Raw genomic sequence first — 16,613 nt, 5'->3', positions numbered from 1 at the left:
TAATGAAAAAGAAGCCGAAGGGCAGGGTTCTATTTGATCTTTTATACTTCTGCTATGTTCACACATTGCGGCTTTTGCAGCATTTTTTTCATGCAAATTTAAAGCTGATTTTTTTATAGCTTTAACAAAAGGTATGAGCTTTTACAAATCTCATGCAAAAGCTTATTTTTTTTTTCCTGACTGAATTGGAAAACGGCAGTGTTTTTTAACCCCTTCAAGACTTTGGACATACCTACCATATATATATGTCCTAGAAGGGAGTAGTTCCCAACTTGGGACATGTAGGTAGGTCCTGGCGATCGTGGTAGCACTGGCACCATGTCTGGCACGATTGGCTCCGGGGGCTCTGACTTCTCAACAGCCAAGCCCCAATTCTCACAGCCAGAAATGATCCTCGCTCCGTCCCCAGCTATTTGACCACCTAAATGCAGTAATATTGAACGCAACACTTAGGGGATTGGGAGAGGGATTATGCTCTCAGTACCCCCGCGATATAATTGTGCGGGCTCAATTTTTGCCATGGTGATCCAAGGTCGTCATGACAAACTCCTTGCATGATCACTGAAGCTTCTGACAGTGCAGCTCTGACAGCTGTAGTGTGCTACAATGATTGATCATTGCATCAAAAGGTAATGTCCCATATAGGGACACACTAAAAAAAATAAATATAATATATTTATATGTAATATACAGTGCCTACAAGTAGTCTTCAACCCCCTGCAGATTTAGCAGGTTTGATAAGATGCAAATAAGTTAGAGCCTGCAAACTTCAAACAAGAGCAGGATTTATTAACAGATGCATAAATCTTACAAACCAACAAGTTATGTTGCTCAGTTAAATTTTAATAAATTTTCAACATAAAAGTGTGGGTCAATTATTATTCAACCCCTAGGTTTAATATTTTGTGGAATAACCCTTGTTTGCAATTACAGCTAATAATCGTCTTTTCTTCGTCGCTCTATTGGGAGACCCAGACAATTGGGTGTATAGCTACTGCCTCCGGAGGCCACACAAAGTATTACACTTAAAAGTGTAAGGCCCCTCCCCTTCTGCCTATACACCCCCCGTGGGATCACGGGCTGCTCAGTTTTCATGCTTTGTGCGAAGGAGGTCAGACATCCACGCATAGCTCCACTGTTTTTAGTCAGCAGCAGCTGCTGACTGTCGGTTGGAAGAAAAGAGGGCCCATACTAGGGCCCCCAGCATGCTCCCTTCTCACCCCACTTTCTGTCGGCGGTGTTTGTAAGGTTGAGGTATCCATTGCGGGTACGGAGGCTGGAGCCCACATGCTGCTTTCCTTCCCCATCCCCCTCAGGGCTCTGGGTGAAGTGGGATCTTACAGGTCTCCAGGCACTGAGACCGGGCTCCATCCACAGACCCAGAGAACCTGCTGGATAGGAGCTGAGTATCGTCAGGGACAGGGCCCTGCTACATTAAGGTACTCTGTGTCTCCGTACACATCGCGCACACACACACCAGCATTGCTGGGAGTGTTAGTGCGCCGGGGACAACAGCGCGGAGCGCTTGTGCTTTTATTCACTGCAGCTTAGCTGAGTGAATTTATGTATTAGGAACTGCCGCGCCGGCCGCTGCTGGGTGTTTTACACTGTGGCGCGGCTGGGACTTGTGGTGCGCCGGGGACTTTCGCGCTGGCCGTGCATAGGACGGCCGCGCTTATTACTCGAGTCCCCGGCTTTGCGGCCTAGTTTTCGTTTCGTTCCCGCCCCCAGCCCTGCCAGTCAGGGGAGGGGCGGGACGCTGTACAGAAAGTCAGCGCCGAGAGCTGGAGTCTGCTTTGCATTCTCCAGCCCCCTCACTGGACACAGTGGGACGCCAGTTTCCCGCTCTTGTCTGGGGCACGCCCACGGCCCGCCCCTCTTCACAGGACGCCGGCGGCCATTCCTGCATGCAGTCCGAGCTGGAGAAGGGAGACAAGCTCTGGGCAACCAGTCACAGGATTCTGGCGACCACACACCCGCTTTTGTGCGGGCGGTAAGCAGCACCTGAAGTGCTGACCCCACTAACGCCGAAGTGGTCATTTGTACTTTATGCTTATATGCTATACACTGCACTGTACGGTCGCTATTCTTGGATATATACCCTCCTAGATGGCTAGACAAGAGCAGCAAAAAGCAAGGGTGCTAAGGCACAAGCTTTCTATGCTGCGTGTATTGCATGTGCTGAAGTGTTCATTTGTACTTTATGCTTGTATGCTATACATTGCACTGTACGGTCGCTATTCTTGGCTATATACTATCCTAGATGGCTAGACAACAGCAGCAAAAAAGCAAGGGTGCCAAGGCACAGGCTTTCTATGCTGCTTGTACTGCATGTGATACCGTTCCACCGGCAGGTTCCACTGACCCCCATTGTGTGCAATGCTCCCCTGTAGCACTCGCTCAGCCGGGGTCTCTGCTAGAGGTGGCCAAAGGAACCACCTGTGAACCCTGTCCAGGGAAAGGGACGGAGTGGCAGTTTCGGCTGATAGATTGTCTGTGACTATGACTAACATCTTAGAGACTTGCAGTCCAGACAGACCATGGGCAATGTTGATTCAATGCTCCCGGGCCACCCTCATTTGGAACAAATCAGTGCTCCGGGGAGGTCCCATGCATCCCAGGGTGAAGGCTCTGACACGGACAACAGTCCCAGACAGCCTAAGCGAGCTCGCTGGGAGCGGCACTCGGCTTCATCACTGGTCAGGGTCCCAGCAGGAGGACTCTAATGATGAGGCAGACGTAGCTGATCAGGACTCTGATCCTGAGACCGCTCTCAAGCCGGATACACCGGACGGTGACGCCATGGTGAATGATCTTATAGCGTCCATCAATGGAATGTTGGATATTTCTCCCTCAGCTCCTCCAGTGGAGGAGTCAGCTTCACAGCAGGAGAAATTCCATTTCAGTATCTCAAGCGTAAATTGAGTACTTTTCTGGCCACTCTGACTTCAGAGAGGCAGTTCAGAAACACCACGCTTATCCAGATAAGCGTTTCTCCAAACGTATTAAGGATACAAGTTATTCCTTTCCACCTGACGTGGTCAAGAGCTGGACCCAGTGTCCAAAGGTAGATCCTCCAATCTCCAGGCTGGCGACTAGATCCATAGTTGCAGTGGAAGATGGGGCTTCCCTTAAAGATGCCACTGACACAGATGGAGCTCTGGTTGAAATCCATCTATGAAACTATCGGCGCGTCGTTTGCTCCAGCATTCGCAGCCGTATGGGCACTACAAATTAGTTCAGCTGGTCTGGCGCAGATTGACATCGTCACACGTACATCTGTTCCGCAAGTAGCGTCCTTAACCTCTCAAATGTCTGCATTTGCGTCTTACGCTATTAATGCTGTCCTGGACTCTACGAGCAGTACGGTAGGGGCGTCCGCCAACTCCGTGGTTGTACGCAGAGCCTTGGGGTTAAGGGAATGGAGGCAGATGCTGCTTCCAAAAAAGTGCTTAATTGCCATTTTCTGTGACAGACTGTTTCGTGAGAGATTAGATGAAATCGTTAAACAGTCCAAGTCTAAGGATTCTTCCTTACCCCAGCCCAAACCTAACAAACCCCAACAGAGGAGGGGACAGTCGAGGTTTCGGTCCTTTCGAGGCTCGGGCAGGGCCCAATTGTCCTCGTCTAAAAGGACTCAAAAGGTTCAGAGGAGCTCAGATTCTTAGCGGGCTCAGTCACGCCCAAAGAAGGCAGCCGGAGGAACCGCTACCAAGGCAGCTTCCTCATGACTGTCGGCCTCCTCTCTCCGCATCCTCGGTCGGTGGCAGGCTCGCCCGCTTTGGGGACATTTAGCTGCCACAGGTCAAAGACCGTTGGGTGAGAGACATTCTGTCTCAAGAGTACAGAATCGAGTTCAGTTCTCGTCCTCCGACCCGATTCTTCAGAACTTCTCCACCTCCCGACCGAGCCGGTGCTCGTCTGCAGGCGGGTGCTCTCTAAAGGCAGAAGGAGTGGTGATCTCTGTTCCTCTCCAGGACCAAAATCACGGTTTTTACTCCAATTTGTTTGTGGTGCCACAAAAGGGACGGGTCTTTCCGTCCTGTTCTGGACCTAAAAAACTGCTCAACAAGCATGTGAAGACCAGGCGGTTCCGGATGGAATCCCTCCGCTCCGTCATCGCCTCAATGTCTCAAGAAGAGTTCCTAGCATCAATGGACATGCTCCAGAGCACCAGCGTTTCTACGCTTCGTTATAGGAAACGAACACCTTTAGTTCGTAGCCCTGCCTTTCGGTCTGGCGACAGCCCCACGGGTCTTCACCAAGGTCATGGCTGCAGTAGTAGCAGTCCTGCGCTCTCAGGGTCACTCTGTGATCCCTTGCTTGGACGATCTACTCGTCAAGGCACCCTCTCAAGAGGCATGCCAACACAGCCTGATCGTTGCGCTGGAGACTCTCCAGAGTTTCGGGTAGATCATCAACTTTTCAAAGTCAATTCTGACCCCGACCCAATCGCTAACATATCTTGGCATGGGGTTTCATACTCTATCAGCGATAGTGAAACTTCCGCTGGGCAAACAGCGTTCACTTCAGACAGGGGTGCAATCTCTCCGTCAAGGCCAGTCGCACCCCTTGAGACGCCTCATGCACTTCCTAGAGAAGATGGTAGCAGCATTAGAGGCAGTCCCTTTCGCGCAGTTTCATCTGCGTCCACTACAAGGGGACATTCTCCGCCAATGGGACGGGGAGTCGACGTTCCCTCGACAGGGACGTTTCTCTTTCTCAGGCGGCCAAGGAGTCTCTTCGGTGGTGGCTTCTTCCCACCTCATTGTCTTCAGGGTGGGGAGCAATTTTTCTCCTCCACAGGGCTCAAGGTACGTGGACTCAGCAGGAGTCCACCCTTCAGATCAATGTTCTGGAAATCAGAGCAGTGTATTTTGCCCTACGAGCCTTCCAGCAGTGGCTGGAAGGCAAGCAGATCCGAATTCAGGCGGACAACCCCACAGCGGTGGCATACATCAACCACCAAGGGGGGACACGCAGTCGGCAAGCCTTCCAGGAAGTCCGGCGGTTTCTGACGTGGGTGGAAGACACGGCATCCACCATATCCGCAGTTCACATCCCGGGCGTAGAAAACTGGGAAGCAGACTTCCTCAGTCGCCAGGGTATGGACGCAGGGGAATGGTCTCTTCACCCGGACGCGTTTCAGGAGATCTGTCGCCGCTGGGGGATGCCGGACGTCGACCTAATGGCGTCCCGGCACAACAACAAGGTCCCAGTTTTCACGGCACGGTCTCACGATCACAGAGCTCTGGCGGCGGACGCCTTAGTTCAAGATTGGTCGCAGTTCCGGCTCCCTTATGTGTTTCCACCTCTGGCGCTGTTGCCCAGAGTGCTACGCAAGATCAGGTCCGACTGCCGCCGCGCCATCCTCGTCGCTCCAGACTGGCCGAGGAGGTCGTGGTTCCCGGATATGTGGCATCTCACGGTAGGACAACCGTGGGCACTACCAGACCGGCCAGACTTGCTGTCTCAAGGGCCGTTTTTCCATCTGAATTCTGCGGCCCTGAACCTGACTGTGTGGCCATTGAGTCCTGGATCCTAGCGTCTTCAGGATTATCTCAAGAGGTCATTGCCTCCATGGGATAGGCTAGGAAACCAAGCTCTACCAAGATCTACCACAGGACGTGGAAGATATTCTTAGCTTGGTGCTCGGCTCAGGACGTTTCTCCCTGGCCATTGGCATTGACTACTTTCCTTTCCTTCCTGCAATCCAGGTTGGAAAAAGGTTGGTCGCTCGGCTCCCTTAAGGGACAAGTCTCTGCGCTCTCTGTGTTTTTTCAGAAGCGCCTGGCCAGACTCCAACAGGTACGCACGTTCCTGCAAGGGGTTTGTCAGATCGTCCCTCCTTACAAGCAGCCGTTAGAGCCCTGGGATCTGAACAGGGTTCTAATAGCTCTCCAGAAGCCGCTTTTCGAGCCTATGAGGGATGTTTCCCTTTCTCGCCTTTCACGGACAGTGGCCTTTTCTAGTGGCGGTCACGTCTCTTCGGAGAGTGGCCAAGCTAGCAGCGCTGTCTTGCAAATCTCCCTTCCTGGTGTTTTCACCAGGACAAGGTGGTTCTGCGCCCGATTCAGGAGTTCTCCCTAAGGTGGTATCCCCCTGTCATCTCAATCGGGATATCTCCTTACCGTCTTGTCATCCAGTTCATCAATGTGAACGGGATTTGCTTTTGTTGGATCTGGTGAGAGCTCTCAGAATCTACTTTTCCCGCACGGCGCTCCTGCGCCGCTCGGAGGCACTCTTGTCCTTGTCGCTGGTCAGCGTAAGGGGTTGCAAGCTTCCAAATCCACCCTGACTCGGTGGATCAACGAACCAGTTCTTGAAGTCTACCGTTCTGCGGGGCTTCCGGTTCCCTCAGGGCTGAAGGCCCATTTTGCCAGAGCCGTGGGTGCGTCCCGGGCATTACGGCACCAGGCTTCGGCCCACCAGGTGTGCCAGGCGGCTACCTGGTCGAGTCTGCACGCTTTTACCAAGCATTATCAGGTGCATACCTATGCTTCGGCGGACGCCAGCCTAGGTAGAAGAGTCCTGCAGGCGGCGGTTGCCCCCATGTAGGAAAAGGCCATTTTACGGCCTATCACGAGGTATTATTTTACCCACCCAGGGATTGCTTTTGGACATCCCAATTGTCTGGGTCTCCCAATAGAGCGACGAAGAAGGGAATTTTGTTTACTTACCGTAAATTCCTTTTCTTCTAGCTCTAATTGGGAGACCCAGCACCCGCCCCTGTTTTTTTTTTTTTTTTGGGGTATACATGTTAGTCATGTTGAATGGTTTCAGTTCTCCGATATTCCTTCGGATTGAATTTGCTTAAACCAGTTTATTGGCTTTCCTCCTTCTTGCTTTTGCACTAAAACTGAGCAGCCCGTGATCCCACGGGGGGTGTATAGGCAGAAGGGGAGGGGCCTTACACTTTTAAGTGTAATACTTTGTGTGGCCTCCGGAGGCAGTAGCTATACACCCAATTGTCTGGGTCTCCCAATTAGAGCTAGAAGAAAAGGAATTTACGGTAAGTAAACAAAATTCCCTTCTTATAAGACCTGATCAGGCCGGCACAGGTCTCTGGAGTTATCTTGGCCCACTCCTCCATGCAGATCTTCTCCAAGTTATCTAGGTTCTTTGGGTGTCTCATGTGGACTTCAATCTTGAGCTCCTTCCACAAGTTTTCAATTGGGTTAAGGTCAGGAGACTGACTAGGCCACTGCAACACCTTGATTTCTCCATCGTTTCATTGGGGGACACAGGACCATGGGTTATGCTGCTGTCACTAGGAGGCTGACACTAAGTAAACAGAAAAAGTTAGCTCCTCCCCAGCAGTATAACCCCTGAGCCAGAGGCGGACTCAATCAGTTTTTTGCTTAGTGTCGTAGGAGGCTGATGTGGGCCGACTGGGCCCTCTTCAGCCACTTGATTTTTTGCGTATATTTTTTCTTTTTTCTCTCGGCGACGCTCGTCGCTCTCATCTGTTGGAATTTTCTTTTTCTGCAGGTATCGTTTCTCTACCTCAGCCCTCGCAGCCCGTGTGGGTACCGCTCCCCTGGGTCGCAGAAGCTTGAGTTCTCGGGCCCTCTCCCCCGTCCAATTCCACGGTACCACTCCCGGGTTGGCACGCTGGGCTAATCCTTCCGGGGCACCTCCTATTCACCCTGCGGTATCACCCCAAAGGGTGCAAGGGCATACAGCAGGGACTGGACCTCACAGCGCGTCTGGATGATGATGGGGCCCGCAGCGCTGCTTCAGGGGGCTCCCTGCCCCCACCGGCGTCCACCATCCCTGCCTGCCTGCCTGCCTGCCTGCCTCATCCTTCTGCGGTCCGCAGCCTGCACACTGGCAGAGGCTACGCCGCCGACCAGGTAGGACACCCCCTCCTACCTTCCCCCCAGGCGGTTACAAAATATGGGCCCCGGTCCGGGCCTACTCACCGGGCGCCCCGGCCACGTCCTCTCCCAGCGCTGGAGTCCGCTCTGACGGCCGGTGCACGGATGTCGCTGCCGCGCCGCCGCCCCCACAGGTAGAACCGCCGGTTTCTTCATAATCCGGCGCTGGCTGCTTCCTTTTAGGCTCCGGCCTGGGCCTAGTCACCGGACGCCCCGGGCCGCATCGGGCGACAGAGCGCACGCACTGCCGCCATCCGGTCTTCGCAGCTGCGCCGCAGCCACCGGACAGCCGGCCGGTACCCTCCATGCTCCGGCAGCCTTCAAAATTTAGGCCCCGGCTTCGGCCTTGTCCCCGGCGTCCTAGGCCCGCCTCCTGCCGCAGCGCGATTGGCCGCCGGCCGCTCAATCTCCACCCTCCTCCCAGCCCCAGGCATCACAGGAGAGGGCGGTGGAGGTTTTTTCCCGCTCTCCTCGGCCCCCCCCCCCCGCTCCCACCCCAGCATTCATTTTAGAAAAAAAAAAAAAAAAAAAAGAGACTGATTATAGCAGTCTCCCTAGTCTGCGGTTTGCTGAGGCTTCAGCAACCGCTCATAGGGGGGAAAAGTGGCCAACATTAGCCACTGAACGGTAGTGGTTGTTCTGTTCTTTTGTCAGGGGCTCAGTTTATTTCAATATGTAAATTGCTCTTTTTATTCTTAGTAAGAACATACTGTTTGATATTTGCAAAAAGTACATGGTTGCATTCTAGACCCCCCCTTTTTTCTTTGTGTTCAAGGTTATTGTTTGAGTCTGCAATATAAGTTCTAAATAATGGAAATCTGGAAGTGGTTTTTCTATGTACATATATGTATATATATATATATATATATATATATATATAGATTATGTATATTAACTCTTACGAGCTCTTATTCGGGTTCTTGATTTGCATAAGAGGTACAGTTGGTTTAGGGCTGTTCTCTCAGTTATGAATTGCCCCGAACGTTGTCACATTAGTACTCCAGCTTCCGCGGGCCCTGGCACTGCACGCACCGGTATCCCGCACCGGCAGGCGGGTTGGCGCTCTCTCTCTCAGACCCCGCATACCCGTGCTGACGTCCCTCGGGTGGGTGCGCATGCGCTGCGCCCCCGGGCTGTCGCTCTGCCGTAACCGTCCGCAAGACTGGCGCCTTTCCCCCGGTGAGTTGGGTCCCGTACTAAGGATCTTTTCCTCTGCCCAAGGCGGACCCGCCAGGTCTCGTCTTCTGCGCTCCCAGGGTTCACCTTACTCCTCAGGTCCAGACTGCCTCTCCTCTAGTAGTCTTTCGACCTTTCGGGGATGGCCCAGGCGTTTCCTCCTCTGCTGGACTTCGAGCAGGAGTACCGGGATGTTTGGCGCATGACTAATAGCCGGGTAAGGATGGTGAGTCAAGCCTTAAAGGTACGGACAGTCCTTCTCTACGTGCACGCACCGGGGGAGGTGAGTCCCGTACCAGGGACCTCACCCGCTGCTCGAAGCGTACCCGCCAGGTCTCGCCTTCGGCGCCTCCCCCTGGTTTTTCCTTCATTCCCAGGTCCAAAGCTCCCGCTCGTCCAGAAGCCTTCCGACCTCTCTGGGGATGACCCAGACGTACCACCTCTGCTGGATTCCGGGCAAGCGCCGAGCTTCAGCGCATGACGATTAGCCTGGAAGATACGGTGAGTCAGACCATAAGGCCACGGATAGTTCTCTTCTCCTCTCTGAGCACACAGGTCTCCTTGAAGACTTTTCTAGAGGACCCAGGATGTTTGTCAGTGGACATCCAATAGTCCGCAGAGCTACTGCTCCTTCACAGACATCAGCCAGACTGGACGTTACCAGCGGTAAGTCTTGTTATTCTCTTTATTCATTCTCCAAGGGGCTCCGGAGAGAAGTGGCATGCCCCCCTGCGATCGACTCGCCAGGTTGCCTCTTGGCTGATCATCCCTAAGGTGACGTCTCTCAGGGACCACACGGTCTCCCTACGCAGAGGACTACATTCCATATCTGCCGATCAGAACTGGTTGACATCTTCGGTAAGTCCCTTCTCATCATAGCCCTGGCACTTTCACAGCTTCACGGTCTGAGCCTATAGCAGCAGTGTGACCACACGTCGAGGCCTCTGCCTCAGGAGCGGGATCGCGGAGGCGACATCTAAAGAGTCGCTGACCTTCCTTCCGCCTTTAGGTGAACGTACCTTCGGACATAGGTTAGTCCAGTGGATCCCCTAGACTACGTGAGGGAAGTGTACATCTCTCCATAGGCTACGTGAGGGAAGGGCACATCTCTTCCCAGCATCGGCCCAGACGCTCAGGATCGTCGCCTTCACCGCTCGGCTCCTGTCCGTCCGAGCCGCAACCGTCAGGGCGCCTCTATTTCTCATCGTCATTTCTCGCTACTAGGGCAGCTGTTCCACCGGTTGGAGTCCTTTCAGATCTCGGCCCGGTAGATCATCCCCTTAGGCATGTTTTTCGAGTCCGCCATAGGGAAGTTACTCTTCACGCTGGAGTAGTTTTTCCTTCCCCGCACCAAGTTAGGTTCGATACGTTACTCCGCAGCGGCTGGGGGAGGTGATAGCGGTGGTACACTTACCGGTGTTCATCCTTGCCCTTCCAGAGGTCCCCACTGAAGAACGGAGATAAGTAACCTCCGTCTGCCCCGGGGGATCCGCCTTTCCCTTCCTAGGGGACCAGCTTTCGTGTCCGGTCCCTGGGAAGATCCCCTCTCCGTCTCCTCTGGCGAATAGCATCAGCCATTACCAGTCTCCTATGCTAGGGTGGGCTTGTCCACTTTCCACAGCACGATCCCTAGGAACACCCCCTATGTGTGGTCTCCCCTTCAGCATTCCAGGATTTCAGATCCATCCGGTTAGACTGGTTACGTTTTCTTCACTGGGGCGAGGTTGTTCCAATCAGGTCCCAGTCGGACCATGCCACAGCGGTGGCGTGCATCATCCACCAGGGAGACGCAGGAAGTGTCGTGAATAAGGAAGAGGTCAAGAAGATCTTGCTCTGGGCCGGATCTCGCGCTCTCTAATCTCAGCAGTCCACTTCCCTACCGTGGACGTTTGGACGGCCGTTCTTTTCTCAGCAGGAGGGGCCTCGCCTAGGCAGAATGGCTCCTCAACCGGGTAGTCTCCAGCCAGATCTACGACGAAGGAAGTCCTCCAGTAGTGGTCCTATTTGCCCCCGATCCAGCTTCTAGTCAACGGCGCACCTAGGGTGCCCCCCTTTTCTGCGCTAGGTGACGACGCCCTCGCCCGGCTGTGAGGCCGGTTCATTTTTTCATTTTCTTGGGCATCTGCCTACGGCTTCCCATGATCTCGAGCTTCTCAAGAGGGACCGAGGCAGAGGGTGGCTATGGAGGGGCCCAGGCGAGCATAGTTCACAGAAGTCACTCAATCCACTCGCAGAGGCCCTGTGGCGCTTTCCAGACCGTCCAGTTCTTCCGTGTCGAGCCCGCTCTGACACCAGGACTTAGAAGCCCTAAGTTTCCCGACCTTAAGAGCGGATCCCGGGTTCTTGCTCGCACAGGCCGGTTGGCAAGAAGGATGCAGACAATGTTGGAGACCGGGGAGCTGGTTCCCTCGAAAATGTATTACCACACGTGTGGCATTCATCCGGGGGGTAAAAGAGCACATCTTCTTTCCTCTCTCTTTCTCGCTCCTTTCCTACACTACTGCCATGCTGACAGTCAGATCTGGATGCGGCTTCTAGCGCGTCCCTCTAGGGGCCTGGTGTCGACGCGGTCATTTCAGTTCAGAGGCTTATCACTTATCGTCCCACGACCAAGGTGTTTCACGCAGAGAAGCGTCCATCTGGCTCAGCGGCATTGCCGTCCACTAGTGACGTGGGATCTTAATCTAGCGATGGGTTCACCTCACGGCTCTCGGTTTGAGCTTTTCCGAGGGCTTCTTACTCCCACATGTTTGGATAGGTGGGCTCCTCGTGACCGTCTCCTTGTCTCAAGGGGCATCAGGGCGGACATCTCTCTCTTGTTGCCTTTGTTCCCCCCCTGTTTTTCCAGGTCCTCCAGTAGGGCAAGGGGGGTGCTCCGGCCACTACCCTCCCTTCGGTCCAAGGCAGCCCGCCTTCCTTCCAGATAAGGTGTTTGGGGTTTCGAGTTCGGTTCTAGTACCTTCTCTCAGCCTGAAAAGAGCCTAGTCCGGACCGCACTTTTCGGTATACTCCGACAGTCAGTTCATCTTTCAGGACAGTTCCTCTTTTCATCCGGTCCCAGGAGGCGCATGCTGGCGCCCAGGGCTAAGATTTCCATAGAGATCCTTCCGTCATAGGTGAAGCCTATCGCATGGAAAACGGACCTCCGCCGTTTTTTTCTACCGTCCAAGGAGAGTTTCTTGGATGATTGGACTACAGACGTTGACGGACCGAGGTCTGCCTGGCCTCCTACTGGTCTAGTAGGCAGACCTTTCCTAGTTCCTATCAGGTCACACCCAAGCTTTGGCAGTGGCCAGTCTTGCCGTTATCTTTGCGGGCGGCAGTAGCACACCTGTAACAAGGTAGGTAATTGTAGGTCTGGGTCAAGCCCGACTGGAGGTAGCGGTTTCCTACCGATCTCCGGTGAGGGTTCTCTTCCCACCCAGGGACTGCTTTTGGACATCCCATGGTCCTGTGTCCCCCAATGAAACGATGGAGAAAGATAGATTTTTGTGTACTCACCGTAAAATCTCTTTCTCTGAGTCTTCATTGGGGGACACAGCACCCACCCTGCTTGTGTTTTGTTTGAGTTACATTTTACCGGTCTGTTGCCTCAGTGGCCTTATTCCCAGGCCATTGGTCGCACGTCTATTTGGTTAAGGTTTTTTCCTTGTCTTATTCCGGATTGTTTGGTTCTCCTCCTACTGCTTGTGCACTAAACTGATTGAGTCCGCCTCTGGCTCAGGGGTTATACTGCTGGGGAGGAGCTAACTTTTTCTGTTTACTTAGTGTCAGCCTCCTAGTGACAGCAGCATAACCCATGGTCCTGTGTCCCCCAATGAAGACTCAGAGAAAGAGATTTTACGGTGAGTACACAAAAATCTATCTTTTTTTTCCCTCTTGAACCAGGCCTTGGTTTTCTTGGCTGTGTGCTTTGGGTCGTTGTCTTGTTGGAAGATGAAATGACGACCCATCTTAAGATCCTTGATGGAGGAGCAGAGGTTCTTGGCCAAAATCTCCAGGTAGACTGTGCTATCCATCTTCCCATGGATGCGGACCAGATGGCCAGGCCCCTTGGCTGAGAAACAGTCCCACAGCATGATGCTGCCACCACCATGCTTGACTGTAGGGATGGTATTCTTGGGGTCGTATGCAGTGCCATCCAGTCTCCAAACGTCACGTGTGTGGTTGGCACCAAAGATCTCGATCTTGGTCTCATCAGACCAGAGAACCTTGAACCAGTCTGTCTCAGAGTCCTCCAAGTGATCATGAGCAAACTGTAGAGGAGCCTTGACATGACGCTTTGAAAGTAAAGGTACCTTACGGGCTCGTCTGGAACGGAGACCATTGCGGTGGAGTACGTTACTTATGGTATTGACTGAAACCAATGTCCCCACTGCCATGAGATCTTCCCGGAGCTCCTTCCTTGTTGTCCTTGGGTTAGCCTTGACTCTTCGGACAAGCCTGGCCTCGGCACGGGTGGAAACTTTCAAAGGCTGTCCAGGCCGTGGAAAGCTAACAGTAGTTCCATAAGCCTTCCACTTCCGGATAATGCTCCCAACAGTGGAGACAGGTAGGCCCAACTCCTTGGAAAGGGTTTTGTACCCCTTGCCAGCCTTGTGACCCTCCACGATCTTGTCTCTGATGGCCTTGGAATGCTCCTTTGTCTTTCCCATGTTGACCAAGTATGAGTGCTGTTCACAAGTTTGGGGAGGGTCTTAATTAGTCAGAAAAGGCTGGAAAAAGAGATAATTAATCCAAACATGTGAAGCTCATTGTTCTTTGTGCCTGAAATACTTCTTAATACTTTAGGGGAACCAAACAGAATTCTGGTGGTTTGAGGGGTTGAATAATAAATGACCCTCTGAATAAACTTTTCACAATTTAAAAAAAAAAAAAAAAGAAATAACATTCTTTTTTGCTGCAGTGCATTTCACACTTCCAGGCTGATCTACAGTCCAAATGTCACAATGCCAAGTTAATTCCGAATGTGTAAACCTGCTAAATCTGCAGGGGGTTGAATACTACTTGTAGGCACTGTATGTATATATGTATATATATATATATATATATATATATATATATATATATATATATGTGTGTGTGTGTGTGTATATAATATATATATAATGATCATAAAATAAAGAACCATGAAATGAAACAATTATTCCAATGAATAGATATCTTTGTGGAAAAAAAGCACACATTTGGTATCACTGTGTTTGTAACAATCTGATCTATAACACTGTCACACTAGTTAAGTCCTTCGGTGAACAGCGTAAAAAATAATAAAGTAGTAAAACGCTTTTTTCATCATACAGCTGCCATAAAATGCGATCAAAAAGTCATAAATTATAAATTGCACCGCTGGAAAGTCAAACAAACAAGCTGTGAAAAAATAAGTTATAGCTCTCAAAATACAGCAATGCAAAAACTGTTATTGAAAAAAAAACCCAAAAAACTATATTTGTGGTACTGTATTTTTCGCTTTATAAGACGCACTTTTGTTCCCCCAAATTTTGGGGGAAAGTAGGGGGTGCGTCTTATAAACCAAATATACGGGTGTGTGTGTATGTATATGTATGTATGTGTGTATATATATATATATATATATATATATATATATATATATATATATATATATATATATATATATACTGCAGGGTCCGCTCTGGAGCGGTGCTGGGGGCAGGTGACAGCTGCGAGCTGCAGCGTTTGATCTCCTGCTCCCGCTCATATAATATGCACAGCCGCTGTCCAGCAGTGTGGTGCTGAAACTGCATCACGCTGGGGCAGCGGGGCATATTATATCTGCCTGCGCCCCTTTGATCGCACATGATTCCCCCCCTGTGTTAGCTATGGCCCCCCGTGCTGCTGCTCATAGTAAAATAAAAAACTCTTTACTTACCCCCTCCAGCGCTGATCTCCGGTCTCCTGCTGCTGTTGTCTGTGATAAGGCACGCAGAGATTTCACTCTGCTGTGCCATCACATGACCGGACCGTGAACCAGGAAATGCAGGCAGGAGGCCGGAGCTCAACCCTGAGGAGGGGGACACGAGGGAGCACAGTGCTGGAGAAGGTAAGGAAAGAGTTTATTTTACTAAAAGCAGCAGCCTGGGGGCGATTTCTAAAGGGTACTTTACATGCTGCGACATCGCTAGCGATCTTGTTAGCGATGTGAAATTCTAGATCGCAAGTGCAATCTTTCGAGATCGCACATGCATAAAATGACCTATGTGCGATCTCGAAAGATCGCACTTGCGATCTAGAATTTCACATCGCTAACAAGATCGCTAGCGATGTCGCAGCATGTAAAGTACCCTTTACACAGGGGGCCCGTGTGTGTCAGCCACAGGGGGGGGCCGTGTGTGTCAGCCACAGGGGGGGGCCGTGTGTGTCAGCCACAGGGGGGGGCCGTGTGTGTCAGCCACAGGGGGGGGCCGTGTGTGTCAGCCACAGGGGGGGGCCGTGTGTGTCAGCCACAGGGGGGGGCCGTGTGTGTCAGCCACAGGGGGGGGCCGTGTGTGTCAGCCACAGGGGGGGGCCGTGTGTGTCAGCCACAGGGGGGGGCCGTGTGTGTCAGCCACAGGGGGGGGCCGTGTGTGTCAGCCACAGGGGGGGGCCGTGTGTGTCAGCCACAGGGGGGCCGTGTGTGTCAGCCACAGGGGGGGCCGTGTGTGTCAGCCACAGGGGGGGCCGTGTGTGTCAGCCACAGGGGGGGCCGTGTGTGTCAGCCACAGGGGGGGGCCGTGTGTGTCAGCCACAGGGGGGGCCGTGTGTGTCAGCCACAGGGGGCGTGTGCCAGAACAAGGGGGCTATATTCAATATAAGGTGGCCATATCCAGATTAAGGGGGCTAATTTTAGGTTGGGGGGGCTATGAGGGACATATACCCTATATGATTTGTTAGACGGACACTGGCATTATAAGACGGACCCCATTTATTAAAAAAAAATTCTCTATTCCTTCACCAAATTTGGGGGTGCGTCTTATAATCCGGCGCGTCTTATAAAGCGAAAAATACGGTATCTCTGTAATCAGTCCCCCAATGTATAAAGCTGTCTTATCACTTTTACGATACAGTGAACGGTGTGGGAAAAAAAAGCAATTCCTGACTTGCTGTTTTTTGTTGATTCTGCCTCACAAAAAGCTGCGTAGAAAACGATCAAAAAATATTATGTGGCCCAAAATGGTACCAATAAAAACTCCAACTCCTCCCGCAAAAAACAAGCCTTCACATGACTGTCTGCAGAAAATTTTTTAAAAAACTGTAGCCTTCTAAATTCAGTGATGCAAAAAACCTTTATTTTGTAAAAAGAAAACAAAAATGTTTTTAGTGTGAGTCTCCAAACCTAAAAAAAATCCTATATAAATCTGCTATTGATGTAATCATTCTGACTTGAGGAATAAAGCCGCCTAATTATTATACCGCATGGTGTACAGCTAAAAAATAAATATATAAAGCCATTTCTAAAACTGCTGTTGACTTGTTTATTCTGCCTCCCAAAGATAGATGGTGTGGCTCATATTTATCCTGCTCTCTACGCTGAGTGTTTACACCGGAGATTACATGTAAATC

General features: G+C 51.7%; 1 protein-coding gene across 5 annotated transcripts in view; it reads left to right on the top strand.

Annotated features, from left to right (window-relative positions):
• Nucleotides 1–16,613, top strand: part of KDM2A (lysine demethylase 2A) — a 211,585-nt gene that overhangs the window by 75,976 nt on the left and 118,996 nt on the right. The window lies entirely within an intron of this gene.

The sequence above is a fragment of the Anomaloglossus baeobatrachus genome, chromosome 5 (genome assembly GCF_048569485.1).
Source record: "Anomaloglossus baeobatrachus isolate aAnoBae1 chromosome 5, aAnoBae1.hap1, whole genome shotgun sequence".
NCBI lineage: Eukaryota > Metazoa > Chordata > Amphibia > Anura > Aromobatidae > Anomaloglossus > Anomaloglossus baeobatrachus.
Note: the sequence above shows the minus strand (reverse complement) of the source record. Positions and strands in the feature narration are given on the sequence as shown.